Source organism: Bactrocera oleae, chromosome 5 (assembly GCF_042242935.1).
Source record: "Bactrocera oleae isolate idBacOlea1 chromosome 5, idBacOlea1, whole genome shotgun sequence".
Taxonomy (NCBI): Eukaryota; Metazoa; Arthropoda; class Insecta; order Diptera; family Tephritidae; genus Bactrocera; species Bactrocera oleae.
The window spans coordinates 35,556,056-35,578,145 of record NC_091539.1 but is presented as its reverse complement, the minus strand read 5'-3'; the positions used below and the strand labels follow the sequence as shown (position 1 = coordinate 35,578,145).

The window sequence follows — 22,090 nt, the reverse complement described above, 5'->3', positions numbered from 1 at the left end:
TGGTGGTTGTTGCCTCTCGATACGAAGATCATTTCGTTTGCGAGCCAACAACACGATCCGATTTGCCCGCCGTTTTGTTCGTTTGAGTTTAAACACTGATTGCACGACGCGTAACGCTTCAGTCTCAACGCAAACTCGACGAATATCGTAACTCATAACTGTAACGAACCCAGCGCGCTAGTCACATACGCGTCGGCGAAAAATGTTAAATTAAAACATACAAAAAAATAGTAAAATAGAAAGAAACTTTTTTCTAAGTTTTTTCTAAGCGAAGCAAACGTTGATTAAGCAAAGTCTTTCAGATGTCTTGAAAGTGTATTTTTAATTTTGCCCCTAAGCAAATGTTTTAAATAACGTAAGTTGATGGTATATGAAAAATAAGAGTATATAAAAAAATTATATGATTATACAACTACTTTCCTGGTGTTAATTTGAGTCGGTAATGTGCTGTATGATCAAAAAAAAAAAACAAAATCAGTACATATGAATATTTTTTTCTGATTTTTTTTTTGAATTTTTTTAAATATGTTGAATCAAATTTTTTTGGTGGAAAAAGAAATCCTCAAAAATATTTTTTTTTCTTACAAAACTCAATATATTGAAAAATTGGTGCTTAGTGCGAACTAATTCCAAACATATAACAACATAAAAATTGCTAAGTGGAAAAATTACTGTTATAAAATAATGGCGTTAAAAAATAATACAATTTGAAGAAAACAAATTTATAGTGAAACTCAAAAGTGTTTGTAAACTAAAAAGTAGTAAAAATATGTATAAAACAGTGAAAATCTATTTGAGAAAAATATGAATAAAGACTTTAGGACGAGGGACACCAGTGTTAAAGTGATTTCAAAAAATTGCAAATGTTAAAAAACACAAAAACTAAAAAATTGTTCAAATATAATAACGAAAAAAACATCAGAAAAGCAATAAAATCCCAACGAAAAATATTAAAAATATATATTGAATATTAAAATTATTTGCTCTTTTTCTGCCGAAACAATGACGCCGTAAATTATTTGAGCTTATATCGTATGTATATAAATAATAGTTTTTTATGTACTTAATTTTTTTAAACATTTAATTATAAAAAATATGTTTTTATACAAAATGTATATGTATATATAAATATATTTTTCAAAAATTAGTGAAGAGAAAATTTACAATTAGCATAAAAATATAATATACGTTACTAAATATTTTTTTGTGTTTTAAAAATTTAATATTTTTAGATCTTCAAATTAATAGAATTTACAAATATTAATTTGATTTTGAAAAACAACTGGTAAATAAGTTTATAAATGAAAAATGATGTTTTTAGTTTTCAATTTTATTTCAATGTAATTGTTAATACTAAAAATATATTACAATATTTTAAAACCAAGTTTTTGCTAATAAAAAATATATTATTTACATTAAATACGAGTTAAAAAATATTTAAACTTTAAATTAATGTTTTTTAATATTATATAATGTGAAAAAATTTGTACAAAATAAAACGAAATAAAATTACATATTTATGTTCATTTATATACTCATATGGATGTACATGTGTATAAATAAAATATATTAATATTATTTGAATTTAAAAATAATAATTTTATTTAACAAAAAATCACATTTTTAAGTAAATTATTGCATAAATTATACACATACGTATTTACCATTTAAATTGTTTACCCCAACTTTTAAAAATGCATGCCTCTCTCAAAAAATTATTTGAAAATAAAAACTATATCATTATGATTAATCAGTGCTCTGGTTTGTAAAATCAAAATTTTGCAAATACGCTTCCAAGCCAAACAACCAGCACTCGTCAAAAAGTGTATATTGCCGCTACAGACACAAAGGCCGCCCTTTCAGTGACAACGCGCAACAACAAAAACTCAGTTTTATTATTATCAACAGAATGCTAATAGTTAACTTTTTCGCCACAAGTGGGCAAATACGCAAGGAAAGCCATGTGTATGTGTATAGGTGTATATGTGTGGAAGTGTGTATGTTCAGAAGAGTAAATTGTTTCTGTTTTACATTACACTGCATTTTGCAGAATAAAATGATTTATTTGCGCGCTGATTTAAAACTGTTTCGGAAGCCGCCGCGGTTGACGCCGCTTCGGACGCGCCGAGACAGACATAGCGACCGCATGTTAATCGACCCAACTAGTGGTTTAATACCTCAGATATATTTTTGATGATGGTATTTCCACATACACTTCAGCACGCAGCCACTCGGGCAAATTGTCAAGCAGTCGCGTTCAAGTCAGACTCGGAATCTGAATCTGAAACTGTATCAGAGTCAGATTGAGAATCAGTCAGTCAGACTAGTGGGCCGTCCGTCAAGCAAAGAGCAAGCGAACGGTCGCGCCACATCATGGCTGCCAATTATGCGCTGCGATGACGATGGACGACGCTGTCATTGTTCCAGCTCGTTGTGAAGAGTAATGAATTTATTTTTTAAATATTATTTAGGGGCGATTTGGGCACACATACTTATATGTACATGCTATATAGTAGCATGTGTGTATTTGTTAAATGTTCGTAAAATTGTTAAATGCATGTAAATGCTTATATTTACGAATTTTCGGTTTGGGGTTCTTTGTTTAAACGCGTTGAATAAGTTTGGATTGTTTGCCGCGCGGTCAGCGGATGACCCGTCGCCTGTGTCTTTCATTGAAACCAGCGCAGTGAAATGGGATGGAATGGTATTAAATTAAATCTAATAAAAACAAGTGAAAATATTCAACATACATAATGCGCACACAAACACATACTCACACATATGTACACACAGTGGTAAATGTATGAAATTTTGAAAAAGCAGTGCGCGCGTTTATGCCGCGCGGCTGTCGCTTTAAATTAAACAACTTTATGTGTGTGTGCATGCTCCAGCGCTCAGTCTAGAATCAGCGCACCGCGTATGGAGCGCAGATTCGTTATAAATGTTTGCACATAGTATAAAATGCTCGTAGTAGAAAGTATATAGTATGTATGTAAGCGGTTTGTATGCGGCGGAAGCAGGGGCGCATGCAGCATACACACATACATATGTGTATATGGTAAATATGTGTTTAAATTTCTTTGCATATTAGGGTTCGCGGCTCAGCGCATTTAAACAGTGAATGCCACTGTTGCGCTTGCCGTCATGACGACGAAGCGCAATAACATAACGAAATTTTAAGGCTTTAGCTGCCAAGCGCGACTCCAACGCGGCACGGCAAACGCGCGATGTTAATACTATAGTTTAACATTAATAGCTTACCGATGCACATGTTTGTTGTTGTTGTTTTTGTTATTTCAAACTCATTATGGAACACATTATTAGCGCTCATGTGTTGTTGTATTAGACTTCATAACATAAACGCTACGCTGAAGAAATATGATTGAAATACATCCATCAAGCGGTTACCGAGTTGAAATATGTCTCAAGTGACGCGCAAATAAGAATCTATGCATACATACATACAAGAATATTTGTAGCTGTATATGTGATTTTACACATGCGTGCAGCATATGTGTCGCAGTGCGTGCGGGGGAAAGTGTTTACGGATACGTTAACTCAGCATCCGACCAACCATACAAATTTACATTACTATACATATATATAGAGGCTCTGTGTGTGTGTAGCTTAGGGAAGGCAAAAAAATAGTAATAAAAGTCATTAGTTTTATAACATAATAAAAGTTTCCTTTTCCACTCGAGCTAAATAAAAAACACAGTTTCTATGAATTTATCGCATAAAAACAACAATAGTAAAATAAAAATTAGATATGTATGATTTTAAGGCATTATTTTGTGATACAATGTACAAAATTGTTGAAATTATCTTTTCCGATTTAAGGTTAGACTTTGACCTCGAATAACTTTTGAGCGAGTCGACTGAGCAAAAATCATATTAACTATTTTTTGTAGATCGTAAAATTCCCTACAAGAATAAGTTTTCATTTCCACTATACAATAATTTGTTTAAACGCATTTAACATACAAATAAAATAAGAAAGAATTCCCGTGTTATTTTTATGGGAAATCAAAATCATTTGGGACGATATTTTCAAGATATCTGTTTGGCCCACCCTAGTGTAGCTATATATGTTTGCATGTTTGTTCTAAAACCAAAATAATCGCAGAATGTTTTCGTTTGACTTTAACTTTACTCCAAATTTGATTGACGCTGTAGCAAATGACACTGATAGCTTGCGTCTACGCGTCACCTAAAGCACATACATATATGTATATTCACATCTATACATATATAGGCACAAATGATTGTGTGTGTGCGCCCTGTTGAGTGATCGCATCGATCTTCCCTGATCATTCAAAGTATATCTAGTGAGGCAGTGCTTCCTAGCTAAGGCACAGCAGAGTCTGTGATATATTTTCACACATACGCACATACATACATACACACATATATATATATATATATATTCTTGTACATGTGTCAACATTTATGTTCCCATACACATGTATTTTGTCGTTTTATTTATGTATATATGCTCATACCTTTGCCTGTTTGTATCTTTTGAAATGCTTTTATGTCCACCCACCCCTTTTTGGAAACCGAAAAATGACATTAATATTGACAAGTGTGGCAAGTGTGAAAATATTCGACGTTTCGTTGGCGGAAAATGTGCATGGAAATTTTTTGAGTTATATTCGTAAGCAATGTACATATATACAAGTATGTAAATAACTGCACAAGGAGAATCAGCAAAATTTAACATGAGAAAGATTTATTTGTGTGTATTCTCCAAAAATATTTAAAATAAGCAAACGTTTCAAAATGCATATGAATGTATGCTTCCGATTTGCTCTGAACTAATTTTGCTGTGAGCCATTAACTCGTGTGACGAACACACAATACTCTTCACTATGTGAGGTCATTCATAACTCTGGCGAAGAATTTTGAATGTTTCCAATAAAAAATGCCTTTTTTCAATAAGCTGGTATAACCTCTCTACATCATACTTATTTGACTATGTCATACTCAGTAATTCATACCAGGTGTATATCCTAATCGCTTCTCTCAAAGGTTTGGCTAATCGTAAACAACTTATATAACATCTTAACAAAATCTTGAGAGAACTTCAAATACCTCAGTAAATCTTATTATTTTCGCGACCACTTTTAGAGCTCTGGTCTAACCTCAATCGGTTTGGAGCAATGAAAAACTAGTTGTCTTCGACTGAATCAACTGATACGACCCATCTTATGAGAGCGCAATGTAAATGAACACTCACCATTGTTTCTACCGTCCCTTTCTACAGACCGTACGGTAGGATATCCGCGAAATTCGGATTTTACCCATATAAGCGAGTCAGCGTTGCAACTACTGGCATAACTTTTGACAAGTGGTTTGATACAGGTGGTAAGTACGGCAGGGCGGAATATCGATGACGGTTTGAGCACTCTCCAGCGAATCGAACAAACTATACCACATACTCAAAAAACGCCAGCACTTGTGGTTCAACGCTGCGCTAACATATCTTCTGACACATGCGCAATAGTATTATGAGTCTTGCTTAGTAGAGAAACTCTTTTCTTGTGTTAAAAACGTTGTTGTAACCCTTTATTTTTGTTTTCTATTGTATAAATTACTATAATTTATTTAAAATTAATTTGTATTTTCATTGGCTTTTTAAACCATTCACAATTGTAAAATTTGGTAGAAGAAAAATATGCAAAAGAAGACTTGGTAGCAACGAAGACAGCGCTTAGTGAGAACAATATAATTTTTGAAATTTGTACCTAAATGATGATCTGATCTCAGTATATCCATTGCTGATTGTCCATCTGCCTGTGTGTTTTATATAACTGAAAGAAATTTTATATTCAGGAGTATTTAACAATTACAATTATTTCTTCTTCGATTTTAGGCGGGATGTTTTATATGTTTTTTTCATCCAAATAATTATTGGTCCTTTCTAATCATTCATGTAGCCGTTGGATTAAATATTATAACTGATTATTCAAAATTATATTTTAAAATATTTTTACAACTAGAAAACATTCACGCCTATTTAATATTAGGGTCTAGTCTACTAATAAACCAAGTCAGACCAAAACTCTTCGATTTTTCAAACAGTATGTGGTGATAGATATTTTAGAAGAGATTGCAATAACTCTCCAACTTGTAGGCAAGTCGTATAGCTCAGCGATTTTACTTTTTGGGATACTTTTAAAATAAATAATTTAATATTAAACCAGTGTCAATTGAGGAGTTTCCACTAACGTTAATACGAATAAATGCAGAAAATTTCACTTCAAAAGTGATATCAACTTGCAAGTTCAGTCGCGTTTTTTTAAGTTTTTTTTGAAGTGACATTTTCTTAATAAATAAATATAATAAATAAATTTGTTTAATAAAAATGTACATTTACAGGATTTAATGTATGTTCTTTAATATTTGGCGAAAAAATTAGAAAAATGTTGAGTCGCCACGCTTTCATAGCCGATCCCAGGAGGGCTTCCGTAAACAGGTTTTTGCGGTGAAAAAGATGTTTGTGCTAAAAAATGTCTCAAGTCCAAAAACCCAATAAAGTTATAATTACAATAGATCACCACAGGTAATGGTTGGAGGACTAGTCAATATTTGGACTTTTGATTAAACGGCGGCTTTCCAAAAAAATGTTTTTTTGTAAAAAAATGTACACTTCAAAACCCTATTTCTTAAAACAATACCTGACTTATATTTCTCAAAAAGGCATGTGAATAGCCGATGGATTCAGCTTAAAGAATTCAGATTCAGCTTTTAGAATTCTTACATGTACGCACTTATCTCTGAAACTACTTGCTATTATATTATATATTATATATGTGTATTCAATATACACATATGAAAGTGGATATAACCCCTTAACATATTGAAAGATGTAATTGTTAATTTCTGCAAGAAATGTCTATGAGCAATGATGTAATTCATATATTGGGGTCAAAAATTTATTTGGTTGCTGAAAAACTGAACATTTTACTACATGTTTTAGACACCTAAATGTATTTTCAAGACCATTCATCAGTAAAATGTATAAACTTTCATAGTTACCACCAACAAAAAATGCGAAAAAAGAGCTGAAAAGCAAAAGCTTAACTTCAAACTATAATTTAATTGACTTTCAACCCGTCTTTGACGGCTATGCCTCGTAGGCAGCAATATTTATGCATGTCTATTCATCTTAATGGACGCTAAGAATAATCACAGTAGCTTATGCAGCAATTATGGCACGAGTTCCACATAGAACACGAGAAATAAATAAAATAAATATAATCGTACATATTCTACACGCATACAGAGACGCAGGCAAAATAGACATCATTTAATGTCACATCCACTGAATGCTGATTACTGACAACCGACTGCGCACGACACATGCACACACACACACATATATATCTATCTACCATAAATGAAGAAAACCCCACCCCACAGCGCTCACCCTCGGTTCTATAGGCTAATCGTGGCGCATTGCCGCATTTTATTGCAATTGCATTGCTTTAATGAATGAATGGACAGCAACTGCAACAAAAAACCACACTAACAACAACAAAAATAGTAAAGCGCATTTATTTTTTACAAAAAGCTACAAACTAATTGTTATTGCTGCAGTTGCAACTGTTGCTATTGTTGTTGTTTGCTTAATTTCTGTTGTTGCATTTATTGTTATTGTTGTTTGGGCAATAATAATTAAAACAAAAAATGCAAATACTACAAATTCTTTGCGTATCTCAACAATTGTTGTTATTGTCTACGCTTATAATAAGAAATGCACACATTCATACATACCATATATACATATGTGCTTGTACATACAAATGTGTATAAACAAAATACTTAGAAAACAAGCTGCAATGACAACAGACGACGGCCGCCTTTAATAAATATATAATATTGTTGTATTTGTCCCCACTATTGTAGCAATATATGCAGTTTTCTGAGCCAAATGGGCAACTATAGCAACAGCAACAACGACTATACCAGCAGTGGCGGCATCAACATTTTTATTGGCATCTCTGTGCCGTTTTTATAATAATTTTATGCCGTCTATTTATGTTTGGCCGTTTAGCGTGGAAAAAAGTGCAATTTTATTGCCAACAATGCATCGCTACTACTTGCAACATACCCATACACACATGCAAACATATATACATATATACATAAGCGCATAGGAACTGGCATATTTCGCTCAGAACTTTATAGTTTGCTTTGTATGGCAAGCAACTTTAGTGCCCATAACTGTTCTTTGAGGTGCTGGGTGGCAAAATATTGGGCGAATGCATCAAAAGCCTCAGCAAGTGGCACAAGCATTAATTTGAAGCTTCCAAATCTCGAATTGTATCAAATAATATTTGAAACTTCATGAGTCATTTGAATTATTAGGGTATTTAAAGAGGATGCTGTTGCATTCCCTCTCCTCTCTAATTGAATTTAGGGGTTATATCAACTTGCAAGTCATAAAAAACGTATTTTTTGTGACTTTTTGTTTTTAAAAAATATTTGATTTAATGAATAAATAAAAACAATAAACATTTACAGAAATTAATCTACTGCAATAATCGTTGACTCATTTTAAAAAATTTTGGATTCCCTTGATCCCGTAGCCGATTTCCATTAAGACCTCTGAAAAAAAGGTGTCTTGCGGTGAGAAAGATTTTTTTGACTAAAATTATCTCAAATCCAAAACCAAAAAAATGCATTATTACAATAGATGACAATAGATCGAAGGACTAGTCAAAATTTAAATTTTTAAAATATGGCAGCTTCGCAAAAAAAGCCGTTTTTTGTGACAAAATTTACATTTCAGTGTGGCTCCTTCAATCAAAGCCGGACAAATATATTTAAAAAGGTGGTATAGATATTTCAACTCGATCGGTACTATCGTTTCGGTGCCGAAACTATTTGCCGGATCATCTAAACATTTTCGGAAAATATTCTTCATTTTCAATACTTATGAAAACAAAAAAAAATTCCCTTGTGGATATAACTCCTTAAATTAAAATTAGTTTATTTATATATACTTTTACCGTTGAGTATTTGAAATAAAAATTTCAATCCAAAAAAATCCCTTCTCTTTTTGTGCACATACATAAAACTGTAGATTCTATATTTTCGTCCATTAGTGCTTCGAAACCTAACTCGAGAAGATATAATAAAGCTTAGTAGAGTACGTGGAAAACAACTTTTTAAGCGTCGAATCTTGAATTCTGTCGGTGACATAGTTTTAAACTTCATTAAAATCGCTTTCTAATGGCGATCACTTCTCGGAACCTAAATACGAAACCAACGAATATCACTCCTGATAAAAAAAAATTCTAATAAAAATTGTGTAGAGTATGGTATAGGTGAGGGTAATTATAAAATGCATAAACCAAAACCTTTAACATAAGTCAAACCCTTCGTCGAAGAAAATGGAAATAAACCTTGTTAAGCTTTCTAATTCACAACCCACAATCTTTAATAAGTTCAAATTCGAAGCTTAAGTAATAAGAGAATTATTTGAAGAGGTGGGTTAAGTCATTACTATTTACTTTTTATCTTACTCGATATATCACGAAAAATATCCTAAAACCACTATCTTTGCTAGACAGACTACTTTTCCTTTCCAATTGTTCAATATATGATTACATTAATTTCTTCTGAAGTCAAAGATCGAAAGTGTGAGCGCTTGAAGTTGTATCTTTCACAAAGACCAAGCTACCAGGGACAATATATGTGATATCCTAATTATATCGGTCTCATGATTTCTCAGAAGTGATATTAGGGAATATGACATACATTAAATTTATTTAAACAAAAGCTTAAAACGTAGTAGAAAGCTTATGAAAGAATATGCAGTACTACTTAGACGACTTTGACAATAACATAAACAAATAAGTTAGCAGAAAAGCAGAAGGGAAGAATTTTGTATGGCTATATTCACTTCTCTCTACAAAGTGTGTTATTTTAACACAGGTCAAATTAAAATAAATTACAGACCAAAATTAGGTTTAATTATTGCTATCTATTGATCTTGACACTTTGTAGCTTCTTTTAAAGATCACCACTACTATTCTCGCGGCGATGTCCACTCTAATCTCTACAAATCATTGTTAAGTGCGCCTCTTATCTCCTCACCTAAATAGAGCTTGACTCCTTGCTCTTCCGGCCTTTCGTTTGAGTGCTCATCGAAATTTATTACCGTTGTGTGCAATCAGTACGAACTTCCCAACTCTCTTTCACCACCAATGCTCGGCAGACGCGAAAGCTTTCGGTAGCCGATTGCTATTACAGCTGTCGACAGCAATTTGGGTCATACGATATCGCAGCCACAAACTGTCGCTTAGGAATTGACAGCAAAACAGCAGCAGAATGCACAAAAAGCTACGCCGAAAGACAATGCAATGGAAAAGCGTGATCGATATAGCGATCAACATGCATGCACACCATCAATGAACGTTTAACAAAAACCTTCTAAACTCTGGACACATATAAGTATGTATGTATGTACATATATACTTATGTAAGTGTGTGTGCTCGTATAACGGCAATTGATTGGCTTTTATTTGGCGGCGACTTTGATGCTAATTGAGGACGATCGAATGAGTGCACGATCGTTCGGCAAATGGGGTGAAAGGTGGCCGATCACGCACACATACATATGCATATATAAAGCAGATAATAAATGCAACAACTGCGATGATCATCAAACTGGGCGCACGCTTCAACTAGAGAACGTAAATGGATTCTTCTTAGTTCTCTGCTTCAACTAGATTGTTTTCCAAAGCTGCAGCTATGCATGAGTCGACAGCTAAGTATGTATGCGTGTATGTGTGTAGCACTTACAAGTTGGCATTGCTACATAGAAGCAGCAACTGTTGTCAAAGTAATGCATTGGTTGACAGCAGCTGTTTTCTAATTTAAATCTAGCGTGGCGAAATTTGGCAACTAAGGCAACTACACTTATGCAAGCAAAACGAGAAAAAACCTTATCTTCGGTTGCACCGAAGCTATAATACCCTGCGCAGCATGCATATAAGGATATAAAAGTATCTACTTGTATATCTACATTTTGATTGGCCAGTTTGTATAGAAGCTATATGCTATAGTGGTCTGATCTGACTAGTTTCTTTGGATACCGTATCGTTGCTTTGCGCTATAATAATATTGTATATGCCAAAATCCATGAAGATATCTTGACAAGTAAAAAAGTTTTCCATACGAGGACTTGATTTTGATCGATCAATCTGTTTGCCTACTACCTGTTGTATTATACAAGTTGTAGTCAGATATAAACGGTGCCAACAAATAAACAGCTTGGGAAGAAAAGGACGTGTTCAAAATTTCGGATCGATAACTCAAAACTTCGACCCAGCTCCTTACGCTGATCATTTATATATATACTTTAAAGGGTTTTCGAAGTTACCTTCGGGAAACTTGCTGGCAAACTAAATAACCCTGCTCAGGGTATAAAAAAAGCATTATTGCCTTCAGTGTTTCCTATCACTGTGCTAAAAGCCAAAATTAATGGCAATGCCGTGCGAGCCCTTTGGCGATTAAAAATAGTCGGATTCGCTCATTTGCAGTTTCCCTGCACTTTACTGCGAGCTACTTGCAATCATACACACTTTTATGCATATATAAGTACATAAATGCATGCAACTACTTTTGTGGCAAGCATATGTGGTATGCAACGAAGAACGTGGAAACATTGCAGTTGCGCTATTTACGGCGACTTGACTTACTGCTTCTCTCTGTACGACTTCTACACTTACTTATGCACATATGCACCATCTACATATGTATATGTACATATATAGGTAAGTATGTAATGTCGAATCTGGCAGTTGGATGTGTATACAAAAACAAAAATAGCGCACATGTCCCAGATGTTGATTATTTTCATTGTAAAACAGATTTGTAAACAAAAACTTAAATGCTCGTCTAAGCAAACATGTGCAGTTTCAAACATACAAACACACACACACACACATACCATATTCATTTGCATACAGGCGCACACAAATGAGGAAGCAGTAAAAAAGCAGCGAAAGACGTTGCATAGAACACTTTTGTAAACATTAATGAAAATCACTTTTATTTCACGTTTTCTCATTTCACTTGCTTTTTTTACTTGAATTTCGATTCAAGCGCAATGCCTATGCACGATCTAAATGTTTTCGTACATACTAAATAAGAGTACCTACATATGCATACATACAAATATGATTGCATGTGTAATGCCAGTGGGAAGTAGTACCCTGCAAGATTGCACTGCTGGATAATTCTTCTGGGCTGATACGATTCGCACTCTCTTTTATTTTCAGCTTCTTACATGAGTCTAAGTTACGAAGCTCGTGCTCTAAATACATATATATCGTATTATGTGGTATCAACTTATTAGGAGGACCTCCGGTTATGATATTTTAGCGAAGCATTAAACTACTTGCAAGCAAGAACAATTGGAAATATTGGGTCAGTTTTACTAAACTAAGCACTAATGTTCAGTTTGAACATAGGTCTTCTCAAAGAGCTACTGTGCTTTTAAGGAAAAAAAGTCTATTGGCACCTCTTTATAACTATTCCACATACTTCGCTTAGTACAAAGTCGGCGAAAATTTAGTTCTCGGTAATTATATCGAAGATTTTCGACGTAGAGAAGCACGTTAATATCCTATATTTCATCAGAATATAATTTTATATTAAGTCGACATGCACATGTTCCTCACATGGGGATATACATATATAAGTCTGATTAATTTTTGTAATTTGTCTAAGAGATCGCTCTTCAGAACTGTAAATATTCCATATCTTGTTTATCATGATCTTGACAGTTAATTTCTTAAGTCTACATTTTTGCAAAGTAAGATGTTCTTTACAAATAGGGCTTCATGAAAAATTTCTTTATAGACCACTTACCTAACAACTAGCTAGGCGAGCTACATCTGAAAAGCCGATAGCCATATGATGGAAAAAGAAGACACTATAAAATATGGATGTATGGAAAACTTTTTTCTTTGAAGTGATACCTTCACGAAATTTTGCTTAGATTATTGTCTAAAACAATGTCATAATTTTCGAATAAATTTTTCAAGTCAGACTACTATAGCAGACAGCTGCCATATAAACTTCAGGATCAAAATCAAGGTAAAAAACTTTTTATGGTCTTTTATAATATATAAATTTTGAGAGTTCTATCTGTTTCTAGGACGAACAACACATCAAAATAAATTTTTATACGACAATATCTAGTTTAGGATCTTTCCGATATGAAAATAATATTATTGAATTAACTCTCTGAAATTTACCATACACAAAATTATATCAAAGTATTCGAAGCTAAGAGCTAAACTACTTTTGGGTCATTAACAGTTAGGAGAGAAATTTTGAAGTTTGAAAACTTTTGTAACTGAATATATCCAAAGAGTAGAAGGTGATGGTTTTATCCAAACAACATGGCATGTAGTTAGGAGCACTCAGGCAAATTTATGTGCATGTAGTTTATAATCGACTGGACTATTGAACTTCCAACTGGGACATATTTTATAATCATATGTACTTATGTATGTGTGTGATAGTTGTGCGCCTTATCTGAGTGGCTGCATCTTCCTGTAGCAGCATCCACGCGAATATCATGCATACACATACACACATAAGTATATACATATTTTATGGTTATTTGCGTATACATATAGTATTTATGTAGACATCTGCAAGAAAACGTCTTTCCTATCGCCATTCAGTTGTAGTGCATTTGTTGTTGTACAGTTCATCAAATTGTGTCTCAGCTTGATTGGCAAAGACGTCAGTGGCGTGAGGCTAACTTTTTTCACCATATTTTATATTTACACTTTTATTTATATTTGTATTGGTTGTTTTTATTTTTGCTTTGGCAACAAGCAGTAAATTGCTGTCACTGTCAACTGTTTGCTCCTCTTCAGCAACTTGACGGCTTGACTACAAACAGATGTACATATACAAGTACACTTGTATGTACATACCATGTATGTATGTTTGGTAGTGTATGGTTATGTCAGCCTGTTTGACTACATGACTGAGTGACTGGCTGCTTGAATTGCTGATTTTATTTTTCTGAAGTGCGCTAACGCGAACTTGGTAGGCCCGCAAGTGCCTATTTGTAGTTATTACTTGCAACATAAAATGTTTATGCAAACATTAATAGACAACCCATCTAAGAGTGTATAAATGCAAGCATATACCATATATAATATGTATGTAAATATGCAAATGCTGCAGAGTGTACAAATGCAAAAGGTGTTATATACATCCATATCTATATAACGTTCTCTGGTGTGTTGAGAGATTCTGGAAGCCTGAAATGAGTACCTTTTTTTATAATTATGTACACAAACGCTGCTCTCAATGGCAGGACAATTCCCCCTCTTTTCAGGGAATATATTACGTACTGTACGATGTTTCACGCAAAATTACCGGTAAAGGTCGTGGAGCCCCCGTTTAATAAGATCAAAAGACGCAACCTTATTAACGACCAGAAATGAGCAGTTCAACAGATTCAGAGAACAGTTTACAGAAATAATCAACTCTCCCAACACCAAAACGTCCGAGAAAATTGCATCACAATCCACAACACCATCCCTAAAGAAAATAATTTCACTAATAAAGGGCCTAAAAACAACAAGTCTTCAGGATACGACAGAATCCAGGCTGAAACTCTGAAAGTGTGCCCTTAATACACGGTGAATCTCTTGCTTCCACTTTTCACCTTCATTTGGTTAGAAGAGAAGATCCCTGCGGTCTGGATAGGGGAGACTCTGTTCGATCTTCCAAAGAAACGCAACACTTCTCAATGTAAAAACTGAAGCACAATTACACTTCTCTCCATTATGTCCAAGGTACTGTCCAGTATAATTTTAAGTCGCATTAAAGCAAAACTTGACCAATCTCTGAGAAAGCAACAAGCCGGAATTCGCTCGAATCGTTCATGCATTGTCCAGATAAACACTCTGCGTATCATAGTTGAGTTGATGAAAGAATGGCATTCGACTCTACCACTTGTCTTCGTTGACTATAGCACTGCGTTTGACAGCATACAACGCGACAGTATTTGAGAGGCGCTTCGATCTAGAGGAATTCTTGAGAAGCTTACAATCAAAGCACGATATGCCGACTTCAGATGCAGATTTCTTCACCATGGCGAGCTCTCAGACAGCATAACGAAAGCAGGTGTTCGCCAAGGGTGTTTACTTTCGATGGCAAGCGCAGAAGTATCTTTAATGAACATCTTGAAGATCTCACATATTTACTCCGACAAGTAAGCAAAACTTAATGATCTAAGTCGGGTAGGGTTGATTTAAAAACCAACATCGACCGAAATCAATGAAAATAAACACAAAAATCAAAGATTATTTTATACCGCAAGACAAAGAAATTTATCATGTTGAATACTTCTAACGTCCAACGTTGTCTCTGTACAGCTTTATGGATGTGAAACCTGGCATGTAACTTCCCATCTTACTGGAAAGATTCAGAGCTTTGGCAACAGATGCCTACGGCGTATTCTCAAGGTGTGCTGGCCAAACGTCGTCAGCAACGACAATCTATATAAAAAATGCAATCTTAAACTCATGACAAACTATATAAATTTGCCAAAATGGAGATGGATAGGTTACACACTTCGAAAAGATGCTACACAAATTTTCCGACAAACTCTAGATTGGATCCTCCAAGGAAGTCATAAGAGAGGCCACCCCAAGACCACGTGGAGGAGATCCCTACAAAAAGAAATTGGTTTGAAATAAATACAAATTATTAGAAAGCAATAAAAAACATTAACTTCGGTTGCACCGAAACTATAATACTCTTTACAAATACCAAATATTCTATACAAGAACTTGTTTCTGATCGTTCAGTTTGTGTAGTGGTGCAATATGAGCAATTTCTTTGGAAATTGTACCATTGCTTTCGAAATATCTATGTAATCAAATGTAATAAATATATCAAAAACTGAGTGACTAGTTCGCGTGTATACAGACATACGAGACGAATGGACAGACAGACGGTCATGGCTAAACCGGCTCAGTTTGTCATGCTGATCTTTTATATATTATATATATTTTATAGAGTCTATGACGCTTTTTATGGGTGTTACAAACTTCGTGGAAAACTTAATAAACCCCGTTCAGGGTATAATTCCATATAATACGGGACATTTAACAACAGTATTGTCTCAAAAATTACTTGGTTGTTTTTATACTATCATGTTATACATACATTGCGACAGCAAATTTCCGGACATCGTAAATAAAACGAAAAATGTTTAATCTTCATCACTATATATTTTGTCGCCTTCAAAATATGCTCCTACTGAAGCGATACTCATATGCCACCTCTTTTTTCAATCATTGAAATATGCCTTGTAAGCGCTATGCGGGATCGCCTTCAGTTTCCACTGCGAATTTTCTTTTACGGCCTCAATCGAGTCGAAACGGGTTCCATGGAGTGGTAACTTGAGTTTTTGAAACCAAACGAGTCTCATCACCAGATATAATGCGTTTCATGAATATGGGACCGGAATTGGCACGATCCAGACTTGTCCACGATGGTCTTTTTGCAAAAAATTCAGCTCTTTTGGAACAAGCCGAGCATTGACACGTCTCATGCCCAAATTATCAGTCAAAATCAAACGAGCTGCTTCACGATTTCCTCCACTTTTTTGATGTTATCGTCAGTGGTAGACGTCGAAGGGCGACTGGAACGAGGCATGTCTTCGACGGTCCTTTCAGGCTTTGTACCAGTCGTAGACTTGAGTTTTCGATAGAATAGATTCACCATAAGCCTTTTCTAACATTTGCCATGGTTTCGCACATGAAATTTGGTTCGAAACACAAAATTTAGTGCAAATTATTTGTTCAATATTTTTTTCCATTGTAAAAATCGCAAAACACTACTGAGGTCGACTGACTTCAACAGCAGCTACAAACATACTGGTGACAGATCGCGCTCGTTTTTGGCATAGTAATTAAGGACAGTGCTACCAACTTAACAAAAAAAAGTGCTGAAAAATATTCAGCGCGGGCAGTTTAAATGACAATTTCCGGAAACTTTTTGGTCACAATGTATATACGCATTTGTATTGTGCAAATATTTAGGTATGTATATAATTATACATAAGTATATATTAATTCACGTTTAACGCAACTACTGTATTTATTTTGAAAAATTCGAAACATTGACGTAGGCTCAAATTTTCATTTATGCAAGCAATACATGTCATATACATACACTTCTATGCATATGTTCATACGCATGAACTTAATGCAATGTGGGTATAATTAGCACGCAGTTGATATTTTCACTTTTTCTATTATAAATAACATACTCGTAAGAAAGACATCTTTATGCTAATCTTAGCATTACTCTTCACACTGAAGCCGTGGAAAGTATGTTTTTCTTTTGATTTCTTTTCTTTTACGAACACGAGTCATGTGTATTTACTGCCAGACAGCTGTGTATTTAGCTAGGAAAACACTCAAGTATTTGGGTGCCACAATATTCAGAAAACATTTTGCATACAAGCATATCAATACGAATGCATATATATATATTAGATATATATGTATATATAAATATTTTTTTATAATTAATTTCATTGCCTTTTTGGATATTTTTCAAAAATATTTTATCAAGTTTATTTATAGTGATTTGTATTCAGTTTTCGCTTCTTGGCAATTTGACAAAATAAATGATTTGCGAATTTCTTTTATCGATGTGTGTTTTGTTTTAATCGTTGTACAAGTCGAATTTTGTTAAGTTTTGGTGAATTGCCAATAAAATATGGCGCCCCATTAAGTAAATGGATTAGCTCAATCAACACGCTTGTCCATCAAAGTTGAAAAGTAGGCGCTACGGTGGACATGATATATTATATATGTACACATTTGTATATGCTAACAAATTCAAGTATTTATATTTGTATATGTATGAATGAATATTTGTGAGCACTTATGAGTAGCATATATGTGATTGCCCTCAGGGAAACCTGTAATCTGTCTGAATGTATTTTTATACCCTGAACAGGGTATATTAAGTTTGCAACGAAGTTTGTAACACCCAGAAGGCAACGTCGGAGACCCTATAAAATATATACATAAATGATCAGCATGATGAGCTGAGTTGATTTAGCCATGTCCGTCTGTCTGTCTAGCTGTCTGTCCGTCTGCCTGTATATATACAAACTAGTCCCTCAGTTTTTATGCTATCGATCTGAAACTTTGCACCTGCCCTTTTCTAACAAAGAAGCTGCTCATTTGTCGGAACGGCCGATATCGGACCACTATAGCATATAGCTGCCATACAAACTGAACAATCGGAATCAAGTGTTTGTATGGAAAACTCTTTCATTTGACGAGGTATCTTCACGAAATTTGGCATGTATTATTATTTAAAGCATTAATCTAATCTCCGAAGAAATTGTATGGATCGGATGACTATAGCATATAGCTGCCATATTAACTGAACGATCGGAGTAAAGTGCTTGCATGGAACATTTTTTTTATTTGACGAGGTATCTTCACGAAATTAGGCACGAGTTATTGCTTAAGGCAACAACTTATTCTCCACAGAAATTGGTCCGATCAGATCACTATATCATATAGCTGCCATACAAATTGAACGTTCGGAATCAAGTTCTTGTAAGGGGCCTTTGTATTTGTGAAGGGTATTATAGCTTCGGCGCAACCGAAGTTAACGTTTTTTTGTTTATTGGAATATTTGTTATTTGTATTGTGTGATTTCAAGGACGCTCAAAATCGTGCAATATCTAGACAAAAATTGGTTTTTAATGTGTATTGATGTTCCGTTTTAAATTCTCGACATACATACATTTTTCATTTACAATAAATTTCTTGACTGTCAAAAAATCTTCAGACTAATTTCATACTTAATTCAATATTAATTAAGTCAATTAGAGTTCGAACTGTTAATAAAAAGTTTTGGAAACAATTTAAGAAGACAAAGACTAGTTTTGGCTAGTAACACACAACTTATTCTCTTATGTTGGGATGGGTCAAAGCTCGGCGGGAAGGTTGGAGGGGAGTTTTCTGTAAGAAGTTCTCTGTCAATCTTAGTTTTAGGTTACCGGATCCACTGCAGTGTTTTTCAGAAGTAGTAGACGTATTGCTCCAACGTGCAGCTTCTTTCATTCACTGCGACATTAGGGCGGAAACAGTGCTGGAAACTGCTAAGCTGATGAGCTCGCAAAAGTCTGGAAAATCAGAGTTCGAAACTAAGAAATACATACAAATAATGAGTCTCCTCTACATACATATACAAAACACAGTAGCAATGCTTTTTCATAATTAGATAAAGTTATGCTTAACCATGGTTGACCCGGAAAGGAAGTTAGTAGTAGCGTATTAAACGGCATGCGCATACGAAAACCAAACCATAGCCGATGGGGAAAACCATAATTTCAATTTCCGATTGGAATTAATTATGCAGTACGCAAAGTATTTTTGTAAAAATACAAGTAGACCTCGTGGACTATGTAGCAATACTATTTACAACAAATAACTTTAATTAATTAAAATACAAATGCAACAACAAACATAATAACGTTGTCTACAAAAGGGAAATTAAAAAAAAACACAAAAACACAGTTCAAGCAATAACAGTACATGGCCTACGACAAGGCACGAGTGACCAAGTTGGACAACAAGTGCCTCGTTTTCATTTGTTGTGCCCTGCATAGTTGTGCTGCTCTGCAAAGTTGTGTTGGCAGTAGTCAGAAGAGGGAAAACGATTATGGCATCTTGTAACATTGCTGCATATTTCATCGTTATGAAACGAATATGTAGCCATGGATTGAGGACTTAAATGAATTGTTGAACTGTCAATTGATTGGCGATCGACTTTTCGACTGCAATTGAAGGCAAGTTGGAAGGGGTCGACGGCAGTGCGATGCGGTCAACTTAATTACCTTATATAAGTACTGCCAGAGGGTAAGAAGAAATACAGAAGCAGGCAGTATAAATAATTCGTTTTTAATATTTTCTCCAGGGTCAGCAAACTCTTTAGATAATCATTATGAATTTTACTTTTAAAAAAGTCACGCTGACAAATTTAGCGGATAAATTAAAAGTCTGCAAGTTTGGATGCTATCTTTTTGTAATTATGGCAGAACGATTACGTCGCATCATCGTACATATATACATACGTACGTCTATATGTTACGGTCATGGATACAGCACAACAACAATCGTTGAATTCTCTGTGCCGTGCATAACTACGCTCGGCTTTGCCTTTGAATCGCATCAGTTTACGGTGGCGGTGGTTATTGTACACAGCTAATTTTAATTAAATATTTCTTCCTGTTGCTTACAACCATATTTTTCCATTTTGCACTAACATATAACTACAACAACAACAACCGAATAGCAGTAATGACAACCAACCAAGAAATGCGCCACATTCACATCAAATGTTGTACTGAGTTTTGAATTTCAATTTTTAAAAATTTTACACACACACATATGTAAATACTCCTATACATATGTATTATATGTATGAATGTATGAATATTCATACATACATATGTAGAATATTTGTTATACTAAGCGACCGACCGTTTTAACATACCTATCGGTAGGTTATGTGCAAACATACATATATGCATTTGTATGTATAATATGTCCGTCTATATGTTTGTGTGTAGTTGCATTTATCTATATATGTTTATGTATGTATATAAAGGTTTAAAAAGGTAATATTTTCCCTTTTGTCACTAATGTTGAAACTAATGCCTTTGCCGTTGCTCTAACGACGTTGATGGCGATGACGTTGACGTTGATGGTCTGTCGTTTCTATTGGCCCGTCATTGGGCAACTTCAAAACAAGAACAGTGGCGTGACAATATTTTATATGTAATTCTATTGGGAAAGATCTTAAATACTTAATCCTTTTAAAATGCCAATACTAAGACAATAACTTAATTGAGAGGATAGCTTAAGAGGGGATGTGTATACCTATGTTCAAGTACAAAAAGGAAATAGGACCAAAATTTCGAGATTTTCATTTAAATGGTTTTCGAAATGTTCATATTGAAAATTATATTATTATTTGACTCCGGTATTAAGCAGATCTAAACCAACGCAATTTATGTCATATATATATTATATAATATATAGGATTTTCCCTTTGTAGGCGGCTTTTGATTCGAAAAAGAAAACCGGCTATCCGATCCAATATCTATAGTAATTCCGTACAGCATTTTTTTTAGGAATGATAAAGCAACTTTTTTAATAACGTTTTACATATTCAAATTTTTTAACTTTCAAATTATGGAAAAATTTGATTTTAGTAATTTTTTCAATAATATCTTAACTGTTTTCTCAAACCCAAAACTTAAAAGATTTTCAGAAACCAACACTTAAAATCAAAAGAATTTCTGGTAAACAAATTGGCATTCAATAATTTTTCAACACTGTCTTAAACCTCAAAAATAGTGGGTATACCTAGAAAGTATTCGACTTCTCCGGTATTTTAAAATGTCAGTATAATCTAAAATCATTGCAACTAAATTACGTCGCAATGTATGCCAATGGTCTTTAGTGGTGTTTGTTCGAAGAGATAAACCCAAGACTTCCACACGTGTAACAATCTACGCATTTCACAGTTCGAATTTATTTTCTGATTGATTGATTATGTAATACTTGGGTACTCATATTTAAAAATCCGTTGTAGTACCCATTTATTTAGTGTCAACACCTCCACTGTGCGCACACTTTACAAAACGGAAGTATGATATGCTGTCATAGTGACAACAGGCAACGAGTGAACAGTTTGGCAAAAACACGAGCAAAATCATAAAGTCGCTAATATACGAAAACGGATTTGTGCATGCTCATGTAATGGGTGGTTCGAAAATAAGTTGTCAATAAAAATTAAGTAAAATTAGATTAAATTAAATAAAAATAAAAATAATAAAATAAAATAAAATATAATTAAATAAATAATTATACTAAAATAAAAAAACTACAAAATTAGAGAAATAGAGTAACAAAATCATCAAATAACATAGAATAAATAGAAAAAAATAACAGAGAAAACCCAAAAAAAATATATAAACCAATATATACGATTA

At 34.0% G+C, this 22,090-nt stretch overlaps 1 protein-coding gene across 2 annotated transcripts in view; it reads left to right on the top strand.

Annotated features, from left to right (window-relative positions):
- Positions 1 to 113: 113 nt before the first annotated feature.
- wgn (Tumor necrosis factor receptor superfamily member wengen) overlaps positions 114 to 22,090 on the top strand; it is a 48,848-nt gene continuing 26,871 nt past the window's right edge. Inside the window, exon 1 of one of the 2 annotated variants that reach the window (XM_014232074.3) lies at positions 114 to 355. The gene's annotated coding sequence lies outside the window, so the exon portion shown is untranslated. Of the gene's footprint in view, positions 356 to 830; positions 1,033 to 22,090 lie in introns of those variants that run through there. The other variant, XM_014232075.3, reaches the window with a different exon arrangement.